We start from the raw sequence: 11,921 nt of genomic DNA, 5'->3' as shown, positions 1-11,921 counted from the left end.
AGTGTTAGTGTGCGGTGTCACAAAGCCTTGTAATTTGGTATTGTGATTTTATTAAAAAGCACTTAATTTAATGTTCCATTAATCTTAAAATAACATTAGAACAATTGTGTGCATGTTTTTTCGTGCAAAATGCGTAGGTGGGCTGAGTGGTGCTCAGTAAATTTGAAATGAATGAATCCGTTACTGGACTTCATTGATTTAAGCAAGAGAACTAAAGCCACTTTTACCTCATCATACAAAAACATTGTAAATGGAGCTTGTTAATCGACATCACGCAGCCTTGGATGTGGCGCCATCTTGGCAGGATCGCTGCTAGTGTGTACAATGCAGTTTTTGTTTTTCTGGTTCGATTAGGAAATATGTCTATGGTAGGTCGATCTTGCGGTGTTAAAAACTGTAATAGCATTACGCAGGGCCGTTCAGGAAAAGCACATGGTTCTATCACTTTAAATTTCTTATATATCAAAAACAAACAGGCAACTGTAGCCTACATATCAATACAATAATAGCAGGAAAGTATTAAACTCCTAAAATGGCGGTTTGCAATTGCAACATAGGCCGTGACGTCAGCTTCACGTTCTCTATACTGGAAAATAGACTCACTATAAACACTCGCATAGACCAAAGATTTATGGTTGGTTGTCCATATATAAATATATAACTACCATTTAACAACCTCAAAGGTTTAAATTGGTCGATTATGAGGTGTTACCACTCAAACATCATATCAAGACACAAGGCCCAAACAGGAAACGTTCAAATCTGAGTATGAACAAAGTACCGCGAGAGCGAATCGAAAGCTGTACGTTTCAGTCGCTCTCGCGGTATTTTGATGTCACGCACTGCCGCTGATAAATCTCCGTAACCAGCACGACGTCGAGTTTCCTCAGCCCGTTAACCACAGCGCATACTCGATACTGTTTACATCCAGTGATATTTATAGCGGTGAAAGAGAGTAATATAAACTCATTATACTCACAATACCAACAGTATTTCACCCCTCTCTGAGTTCCTGATTTCCTCGAGCTCCTGCTGGGCTGAACGTCACGTCACTCTTTAATCCAGTCCGTGAAGTAAAACAATACAGATTTCGTTTTCATAACAAATCGCAGCTACGCAATGGAGTGTTACACAATGTCCTTCGCGTTGAATTAACACGTTATTTCAGGTAAATATTAAAACGCGGCTGGATTATGAAACGGAAAAGATCTCGCTCGCACTCGCGCCATTCGGATGTGACGTCACGAAGTAAAGGTAAATTGGCGCCATTTTTAATCATTTAAAATAAAGTAATGCACTGTTAAGAAGAAGAGGAATGATGGGATGCACAAATTAAGGAAATTATAGATAGATGGATGGATTTTACAGGTAAATGGCTATTCGTAGTTCGTGTTTGATAAATAGAGGTAGATCAGCACTATGTTAGTGTCAGTGATTTTTCATCTGATTTAATATGAAAATGAAAAGGGTATGAAATAGGACATGTTTCATCTTTTCTATGAAATTGAGCTAGACAAATGTTGGCTCTCAGTCTTTGGTGGACAAATTACATTTTTACCAAGTACATACAACTATCCAGCTGATGGAAAATAATAGCAGCAAGAATTATGATGCAATGTTTCTATTAAGTTGGCATCTTCAGTGACAAAATCTAAATCTGGCCCGATTTGGGTTTACATCAATTCTTGAAATCGAACACAAGACATGATCCAAGGCTAATTCAGAGTAGCGTGTGCAATAAAATAAAGCTTCTATACATCTTTGCGAAGCCACCGTATGTCACATAGTATGACACACTGGGGCGGCTTTCCAGCCCAGTAGCCTCAACGGTCATCAATCATATAGACTCAGAATTAAGAGCTTTGTTTACCTGTGCCTAGCCAGCAGTTTTTTTAATGCTGACTACAGTATAAGAATACAGACTCTGTGCTTTGTTATAAAGGCCTGGTCCCTCACAGTATTATTGGAGATAAAAAATGATCCTGGTGTTGAGTGGATGGTATGTCTGTGGAGCAGTGAGGGCGGTTGAAACTCTTGGGTGAATGCTTGTGCCTTAGTAATATTTAGTATAACATGCAAAAAAATCTCAAAAGACATCTGTACATTGAAAGCAAAATTTGTTTACAACCAGTCTCATCATGAGGTTTTGTTTCTTCTAACGTTAATTCCTTATTCATAATTCAGCATTGGATGCGCGTTGAAATGTGATCTTAGCACGTTCCTTATCCAAGACATTGTCAAAGCTCAGAGGCTTAGCGCACATATAAATAAACCACGAGAGCCTTGTCAGCCAGCATCATTGTGCTTTGGGACTATATGCATCGCTTCTGTCCCAGCAACATATTCATAATTCAATAATTTGTACTGAAAGTTTAATCTTTGGCTTGTTAGGAAAGTAATCGTAAATTCCATGTCATTTTTGTTGTCTAAGCTGGTGTTGTTACCTGTCCCTCTATGCCACCGTCTAACATGTTGCCTTGAGGCTGATTGGTATAACACTGCTTTGTTATGCGAACGTGTGTGTTTAAAGTTGTATACATTTCTGTTACAACAACACTATGCATTCAGCAGTCTATCGGTAGCAATGCTGAGGTTTGTGTATAACTGTGAAATAAAAGCACTTTGTTAAGGGATTGCATAGGTAGATAAAAACAAGTTTGAAATTAGTTGATAGTTAATTTTATTATGCTGTATTTGCAAACCATTTTACATGGGTATTATGATGTAATACCAAGAATACCAGCTTGGTGAGTGGGACTTTTTTGACAGGTGATTGGAAAGGTGGTGGAAAAGAAATGAGCTTGTTGACATCAGCTGGAAAGAGTATTTGTCTAATTGGAATATTAATAAATCATGCAAAGTTAAAACCAGGAATGTGCATCAATATAATCAAATGATAATAAAATAATAAAATACTTACAATGGCATACCACAGTGCACTTGCTTGGAAACAATTTGTCTGACAAGTCTAAAAGACATTTCACTTATTTTTTCCACCTTAAATTATAAACGGCAATAGATCTGTCAGTAGAAAGCTGTGATATTATTTTCACTCTTGTGGCACATACATGAGTGGATCATGCATAAATCCAGCACGACTCATTAAATTGAGAAAAATGCACCTGAAAAACCCTGATGTATATAATTTATGAAGTCTCAAATAATAAATAATGAAAAACACGTTCTCCCAATGGGTCTTGTCAAGTGTGTGCACATTTCTCACTGCTGTATGATGGAGTCATGTGGAGGTGGTCTCGTAGTTGCCCAGGTAGCAATATGTGGCGTGTGGTTCAGCGAGGTAGCTTACAGTGTAAAGTGCTTCTAAATTTGACCTTGTCCGGGTAACCTCCAAAGAACCCTGCTGAAACCATGTTTCTCTGATCCACACCTATTGTTGCGTTTTTGATGTACAGTTGAAGGTCATAAATCGTGCTAAGTTTTTTCCTTTGATAACATTAAATCGCACAGCTTGATCGGATAGCCTTGGGTTGGGTTGATTTTATGGGGCTGATAAAAATATGTGTCACACACATTTGGAATTTTATATTAATAACAGGAATTTTATAATAATCGCACAAAAGCAAGCAATCGTTGTATGCACGATGCTGTTCTGCGCTAACCAAGAAATAATTTATTTTCTTAGTATAAATCCCCTCAAATGCTTCTTACGAGTATCCACCCAGTTAAATTTCATATAGGAACCCCACCTGAACTCAACCTCTAGATTAACCCATCCTCCCGTTTCAACGCAGTGAAACACCTCCCCCCGTTCATGAGATAATTTGGCCCAGCGAATGTTGGTGTAGCTTGATAATGGAGCGAGGTTTCGTTGCCGTGACACATTTGTACCTCTCTCATCTCATGCTCTCTATCTGTGTCTCTATCGCTCTCTTGCTCCTCAACGTGATGCTCGGCACGGCGGAATGGAACAAGAAACGGCTGCCATTATTGCGGCTGAGTGCCATCCATCCAGCTGAGAATCCCTGGGCCAGAGATCAATACACACTGGCAGAGAGATGGAGTACAGCAGAGAAGAAGCAGTGAGTGAGCGAGAGAGAGACATTGAGAGATACAGAGGGTATGTTTGGAATACAATATTGAATCTGTACCATACTGTGCTTGGTATTTCCATACAATTCTTGACATAGAATATTTGTGTAATAGTCTCATTAATGTGGGCGGTGTAGATAATCTTGTATCCAAATATGTGTCCCAGTCTGTCAAATCCAGGCTAAAGACCTAAAATCAAATTATAATAATGAACATCAAAGTTTGATTTCAACTATTCTTTACTATTTTTACAATATTTGCATAGTCAATATTAAAGAGATTTAGGTTATATTTTCACAGAATATTCTCTACATTGTGTACAATGATTTTATGTAGAAAACAGTAAATCAAAGAAAACTGTTTTTACAGACTGAGCAATATTTCTCTTGACCTTACATATCTTTTAATTTGAGTTTTTAATGTGCAAAATCAGTATTGTAGACACAAATGTAATAGTTCAAGCATATCTTCTTTCCATACAAAGAAAATATTCAATAAATATGTTTTACAACTGAATGATAATAAAGAAAAGAACCCAGGAAGATAGAAACTTCAGTATAGTTTAATAAGCATCCTAGGGTGAGACCTCAATATAAAAAATCCCTAAACCTAATAACAACCTTGCTAACTATTAATAAACCACAAATTAAGAGTTAAATGGGGAAAAAGGTCAAAGTTAATGATTTGTTAATAGCAAGAATTGCTCCCTTTACAGAAGTGTGACAAAAAAAATTCTCCAAATTCAATGCAAACGTGTTCAATGCGCGAACACGTGTTTTTCTGTGTCTTTGGTGTGTTATAAGTTGCCCATACATGTATTAGACACGTAAAATTGCAAAAATGCAAATGTCGGAACAAAAGATTCATTCTATCTAAAAGCGAATGATCACGCAGACCTGCCTGAAATGCCTCTTGTAACCACACACAAACGAATCTGACTTGACTAAGACCGCCCCCAAAGGTGGGTACCTATAAGTACAAATGCTTTGGAACCCGATGTTCCAAATATGGTAAGAGGTGTTGCATTTCTGTCACACGCTTGCAGTATTCAACCAATCACTACGCACTGGTTAACTGGCCAATCAAAGCATACCTCGATTTTCAGAGCGATGAGCTTTGTAAAAATCTGCGCGTTTCAGATAGGCGGGGCAAAGAGGAGGTACAAACATTCACGGTATAAGAAAAATACAGCGTTTTTGAACACTAAATCGTGTATACACATTGCATTACATCTAAAACAAACTATAATATTCGTTTTAGCCCTGATTTATTTCCCCTTTAATTATGTAAGTAAGTGACCCTTAACCTTTGCACTGTGGTTTAGAAAAAATGAAGACATCCCATTTATGATGTTTCTTTCCAATGGGTAGGGACAGATGTAAGAGAATGTCACATCACACTGTTAGACCTGGCTTTGTTTCCCAAACAATCCCCACTGAGGTGTAGCTGCTCACTGTTAAATAATTACCAGTTAAACACATTCATCATCGCCGAATATGCTTCTGTTGTAATGGTTCGTGGCTCTTATCCAGTTCCCGTGGCTGTAATACACAGGGAGAGTTTTTCAAATGAGTTTCATTACTGTAAATGATTATGTTTGCCCCCTTTAGATGCGCACGAGGCAGCTGCTTATTATGGGGAGGCATTTTAACAGTCGCTCACCAAGGAGACGACGGGCCAGATAGTGTTATCAACCTCTTATCAGACTTCAAAAAGAATCGGTTGGCACGGACGGCCTTCGGAACGGTCTGATTCGACTCCAATGAATAAATTTGGCATTAGTTTAAATGAATGAATAAAGATGAATTCACGTGCCTTTGAATATTTCTGGGCTTTATATTTAAGTAGAAAGTAGAAGGAAAGTAGATGGTCTAGTTAGTAATCGTTCAGAAAATTATTTTTCTTTTGGCACTGTCCTGAAAAGCAGATGCAGGGGTTTTCTGAGGCATTTTGCCTTGGATTTATATGGGCTTTTTGTTTGTTGTACGCTTTCAGCAGATGTAAATGTACAGTGTTTTTCCGTCTGCAATACATTGCTAAAACATGTCTGCTGAAACAACATGCAGCGCTCAGTTTTTCTCACAATTATGAATTTGAATGTATGCAAATGTGTTTTACGGGATCATATGGCGCGAATACGTGTTTTTCTGTGTCTTTGGTGTGTTATAAGTTGCCCATGCATGTTTTAGACACTTAAAAAAAGAGTCGGAACAAAAGATGCATTCTATCTAAAAGCGAATGCTCACCCAGACCTGCCTGAAACACAAATCTACGTCAGTTCGTGGTTTGATTTGACTAAGACTGTCAAAAGTTATACGCAAGTAAGGTGGGCGTACCTGCCAGTACAATTGCATTGGAACCTGATGTTCCAAATATGGTAAGAGCCGTTACATTTCCGTCACATGCTTGCAGTATTCGACCAATCTCTACACACTGGTTAACTGGCCAATCATAGCAGACCTTGATTCACAGAGCGATGAGCTTTGTAAAAAATAGACAAAGAGGAAACATTCTACTGTATGTTTCCCAATAATGCACTTTATGATAGACGTCTAGGAAATATGCTTGGAGGAAACTTTGAAAGGTCAGAGGTTGCTCTTTTGAAGTTCTCAGTTTTGTTTCATTTAAGGACCACTTATATGAATGTGTGGCTTTCAGTGTGGCATCTTTGACATTGAGAATTGTTTAATAAAGTCTATGACTTCTCATTGCACAATTCTAGATCTACAGTATCTAAAGCTCCGGAAAATTGCAGTTGCCCGTTTTCTCAAGAGGAACTTAAAAGCAAAAGACATGCTGTTAGCAAAGCCTCTATTTGCTCTCCATTTAACCTCACTTAATTCACTCTCAAATAATTAACATTTTATCTGTGATTTTTCTTCAGTTGATCAACATAAGGCATTGACCTTTGCCTTGTCCCGAGCACAGGACAGCCACACAACCAATTGGGTAAAAAACAAACTCAATCTATAGGCACGGATATGTGCAGAAAAATACATTGCAGCTGTTGCAATAATTGCATTGAAAGACGCCTCATCAGTTTGTCAGGTGGGGCAGCTGGGAATAAATCTGGGCAGATGAAAACAGTCATTAAAGGTGCAGCATCCTGGAAAATGTATCCGTGTGTACTTTATGTATGTAGCGTTGACAAGAAAGGGGAGAATCTCCTTCACGGGCCTGAGAAGCAGGTGACTGTGAAAAGCCAACATCAACAATTCTGACTCCAAGGACGATATTGAGCGAAGTAACTCAGCCACGTGTAGTTCCAGGCCTGACGTACAGTGTGTGTCTGTCTCCTCGTTTTTTTCCCTCAAACCACGGGTGCACGTAATTGCACGGAGTGACAGGGTGAGAGACACGCAGACGAGAGAAGAATAAGAGCAGGGAGCCGAAAAGAGACATCAGTCATGAATGTGCTGATGTTGCACAGACGCTTGGCCGCTGAAATTTGTGGATGCAAACTTTAGATCTCTCTCTCTTTGTCTATCAGCGCATCCCTCGCTCGTCCTCTGTGCATCGCACCATGGCAACAGAGTGAACAGGAGATGGTTTGATATCTCTTTTTCACGTGATTGACCATATAGATTGCAACGACACTTTGTTTTTCCTCTCACAGATTTTCCCTCAGGGCAGTTCTCTTTAAAATATCTTCTTTTGTTTGCTGCATAAGAAAAGAAAATCATTTAGTTCTGAAATGACATGAGGGTGAGTAAATTAGAGAAGTTTCATTTTTGGGTGAACTGTCCCTTTAAATTTTACCTGCAGAATTTTATCTGCATAATCTCAGTCCTGATAAAAGAACATTTAAAGTACATTTAGACCAGGCCAGCCGGTTGTCCTCTGTTTTAAACACAGCTGACATCTCAACAGATCTCTTCTCTGACTCTGTGTGTCATTTTGTTAGCAAACAGCTGCCTCTTCGTCTCCTCATTCTGTCGTGCCGTTGCATAATACTTGAATGCCAGTCATATAAAGAAACCGCCCGAAGAAGTTTCTCTGTGTACTCTCAGTGCCATTTCCTTCCTGGTTTGCTTTATGGTGTCCTTTTTTATGTCGGAGAAGGTTTAGGTGGCTTAGAGTCGAGAAGAGAATCTCAACTGCTCAAACACGTAGCGCTCGGTCAAGGACACATGTTAACCAGATAACCTGTTAAGGAAGCCATGATGGATGGCATGTACAGGGATATGTGATGTATATCACACTTTCTAGACACATGAGATGTAACACGTCTACATCTGATACCATAGATGTCCAAGGAAATTACAAAAACACGATTAAGCTTAGAGAAAGACTTGAAGTTATTGTTACAGTGATGAAAAAAAGACAAATCCATTTCTGATTTATATTTCCAATAGGACCGAATCCTGGATCGGCTCAATTTCTTGAACCATCATGTAAGTGCAGCTCCTCTCCAGCCAGATGATAAAGAAGACATCCACGGTCCGTAAAATGGGGCAGCTGTGATCATTTCTGACAGCTCTGACGGCTAATTGGGAATTGCACATCTGACATCCATGGGACATGATGGCAGGCACAGCTTGTTCTTTTGATGTTCCGAATCCTGACCCCAGTTGTCCTTCCAAGCGAGGAAAGGGTCCAGCAGTCAAGCTGCGCTGCTGAGACGGTGACCTCTGGTGTTTGTCCTCGGCACCCCGATGAACTGCTTTCCTTCACTTCTTTTCGTTCAGCTCTTGTCCGAGAAGCCAGATTTTTGGTGTAGATATTAAAACTTCTCTTTCTTCGCAGTAATTAAATTGAAGGATGTTTCCAAAAATGTTAATTAGGAGCTTTTTGTTATTGAAATGTGAAGGATGCACTTCTGTTCCGAAGGCCGACTATTTATGCATCAGAACGGCAAAAGAAGTGCTATTTTCCCGCTCCGAATGTGACAGGTATATTGCCACCATAATTGCATAATTGCGTGTTATTAACGGGAGTTTAATTGCATCTAATTTTAACTGCAGTGGGTGGACAAATATCTTTTTTGTTCTGAATTACATCCCCTTGTTTTGTTTGACAGCTGATTCGAGAAAACGACAATACGCAAATACGCCTCGCAGCCTAGGACTCAAATTCTTGGCGCCGCCGATGGATTTCGAAGCTCTCACATTCGAGCTTGCCTCTTTTCGGCTGGACACATCTGGACATGTGGGAGATGATCCAGTCGCCCTTGGTGAGCTGGACTCGCGCCATTATCCAGAGGGGATTCCTTCCCCTCGCAGTGGGAAGCGCCTCTTACTTTAATGATGCGGTTGAAGAGCGGGCCATGAAATCTCAGGCATGTCACAAATACTTCTGGATGAAATTGAAAAGCACTTCAGTCTTGTGCAATAGGACGCAAACAGGACATCTAAAAAAAGCTACTGTTTAATGAGATGTTCATGGAAAGTTCAGCTTCGCATTTGAGATCTGGGCTCCTTGGTGGACAAATTTTGTCATTTATGATTTTTGGTGCTTAAAGGCTGCTGTCGGTTGTCTAGAAAGCATTAGGATATTAAAAGGATAGTTCACCAAAAATGTAAATACTTACATTAATTTCTCAACCTCTTGACATTCCAAACCTGTATGACTTTGTTTCTTCTGCAGAACATAAAAGAAGATATTTTGAAGAAGGTTGGAAACCAAACAACATTAGGCCCCGTTGACTTTCATTTTATGGACACAAAACCACAAAGACATTTCTCAAAATATCTTCTTTTGTGTTCCAAGGAAGATGGTCATATTCATATTTTTAATGACTTGATGATGAATATATGAGGACAACAGTTTTACTTTTAAGTCAATTACCCCTTTCATATGGAAAAAAAAAACATATACTGAATTTTTTTACATAAGCTGAAAAATTGCTTTGCGTGATATTGTCTAAATGATAATATACTGTAACTTTGAAGAGTAATTTTATAATTCTATCAACCCCTTACTCCTTTTTAAACTGTAGTCTATTATAGTAACTTAGATGTTGTATACATTTCATCCCCCACAGGCTTAATGATACATCAACCTGTGAATTTTCTCCCACACGTACGGTCTCATTCATGTTTAGGTGTAAAAAATATCCAGGCTCCTGCCGTACGTGCTTATAAAAATTTCCCTCGAGGTCCGGTTGTCAGCTGCATGGGCGGTAATGACGATAATCAGGGTCAGAGATGCCAAAATGAAAAAAAAAATAGCTCGATGGCATATTCTGTCAGGAGGAATTAACACTCTACGAAGTCTTATCAGTGCTGTGCCCTTTGAGCGCACGACTGAAAGTGACGAAGCAGGAGGGTTTCTCGGGCTTATGTCTAAGTTAGTTCACGTGCACGGATACATATTTTACAAGTACCTCATATTCTCTATAACTTGCAAATGCATTCTTAGATGTCTACTTCATTACTTCAAGAGACGTTCCCTCGTGATACTTATGCGATATTAAACCAAGCAACATTCTTGTGGAAAATGTCTGTGATCATTTCAGATGAGAGCTTTCTTTTCAGCCATATTAATATGCTTTTGATGTCTGAATTTTTTTTGAAACGCATGACATGTTTATACAAAAGATCCATGGAGAAAAAAATAAAAGTCACAGCGGATGATTTCTTGACCCGAACTTCAGCGAGTGTTCCCCTGATGGAAATCATAAGTGTTCTGGTGTGTGAGGATATAGTTCCTGTTGTGACCTGTTCGGAGGCTTGTATTTGCTTGTCAAGCATCTCCTGCGTTGTGCAAATATAAGGTAAAACACAAATAATTTTTGACACATTTGACACTGCTAGAGGATGAGCGAATGATGACAGAATTTTCAATTTTGGGTAAACTCTTCCTTCAACGTTATGGTCAGTTTTCTCTTTCAGGTCAAGCACTGAAGCAACATCAATTCTTAAAATTCTTCTTGATTTCAAATCTGAAGTTTCTCAAGTTTCACTTTAGCTCCAATCCAGGTTTTCCAATCTATTCCCACAGCTGCAAAATAGCATGCAGATGCATTTGGGTTCCAACGGGGGACGATATTTGATGTGAGTTACCCCTATGAAGAAACCCTGTTGCTATGAGACAGATTGTGTTTTTCAGACACATGACCCGGATTTCGGCTTTACAGCCAAACCAGAGCGGCCCACCTCGTGCCCTGTATTCCCACATTCGTCCCCATGTTTATACCCTCAACAGTGGCGGAGTTTCCGTCTAAACTCCGACCGCAGACGAGAGAGGAGGGACAGCGTGCCGGCTACACGAAACAAGGCAATTGCATTTTATATTGAATTGGGAATTGGGGACGGGAACAAACTCTGTTCTGTCAAGCTCCTCTTGTATGCCTAAGACTTGAAAGAGAAAAAAGAAGGTAAGTAATGCTTGAAATGTCTCAATGAGGTGATCTGGGATCAGCACCGTGCAGCTTAAACTGCTGATGGTATAACCCTGTCCTTTGGAGAGAGATGCTGGCAGGTGGAAATATCAATGTGTCTATAAACTCAGTTTTAAGACAGGAAGAGATTTTCAAACACTTAATAATTCAATCATTTTAAATAGGAAAGAATGAAAGTATTGCAGAATCTGTATAATTTGTAAAAATAGACATGCTGGATCAGCTGTCAATAAGAAACTTTTATAAGAACTTTAATTTTAACATTCACATCGATGATGTGACACATTATTGAGTTCCTGTAACTCAACTATTGGAATACGACGCTAGTAACAGCAAGGTCACATGTTCGATACTCATTGTGGCGAGTAGATGTTCTATTTTTTTACACATTTCTGGCTTCCTTCATATGCTTAATGAAAAGTAAATAGGGTTCATTTTGATTTCGTGTTGAGTTTTTAAGAGCATCAATAATAAAGACATACATTCGTAAATAGATATGTGCATGAGTAGACAGCTATACTTGGTATGT

General features: G+C 39.1%; 1 long non-coding RNA gene across 1 annotated transcript; it reads left to right on the top strand.

Moving 5' to 3' along the window:
* Positions 1 to 867: 867 nt before the first annotated feature.
* Positions 868 to 10,507, top strand: LOC130414403 (uncharacterized). Its single transcript, XR_008905606.1, has 3 exons — positions 868 to 1,254; positions 8,406 to 8,942; positions 9,071 to 10,507. It is a non-coding gene; the product is annotated as an uncharacterized LOC130414403 (long non-coding RNA).
* Positions 10,508 to 11,921: the final 1,414 nt, after the last annotated feature.

The sequence above is a fragment of the Triplophysa dalaica genome, chromosome 24, assembly GCF_015846415.1.
Source record: "Triplophysa dalaica isolate WHDGS20190420 chromosome 24, ASM1584641v1, whole genome shotgun sequence".
NCBI classification, from domain to species: domain Eukaryota; kingdom Metazoa; phylum Chordata; class Actinopteri; order Cypriniformes; family Nemacheilidae; genus Triplophysa; species Triplophysa dalaica.
The sequence above is the reverse complement of the archived record's forward strand: the minus strand, read 5'-3'. Positions and strand labels throughout refer to the sequence as shown.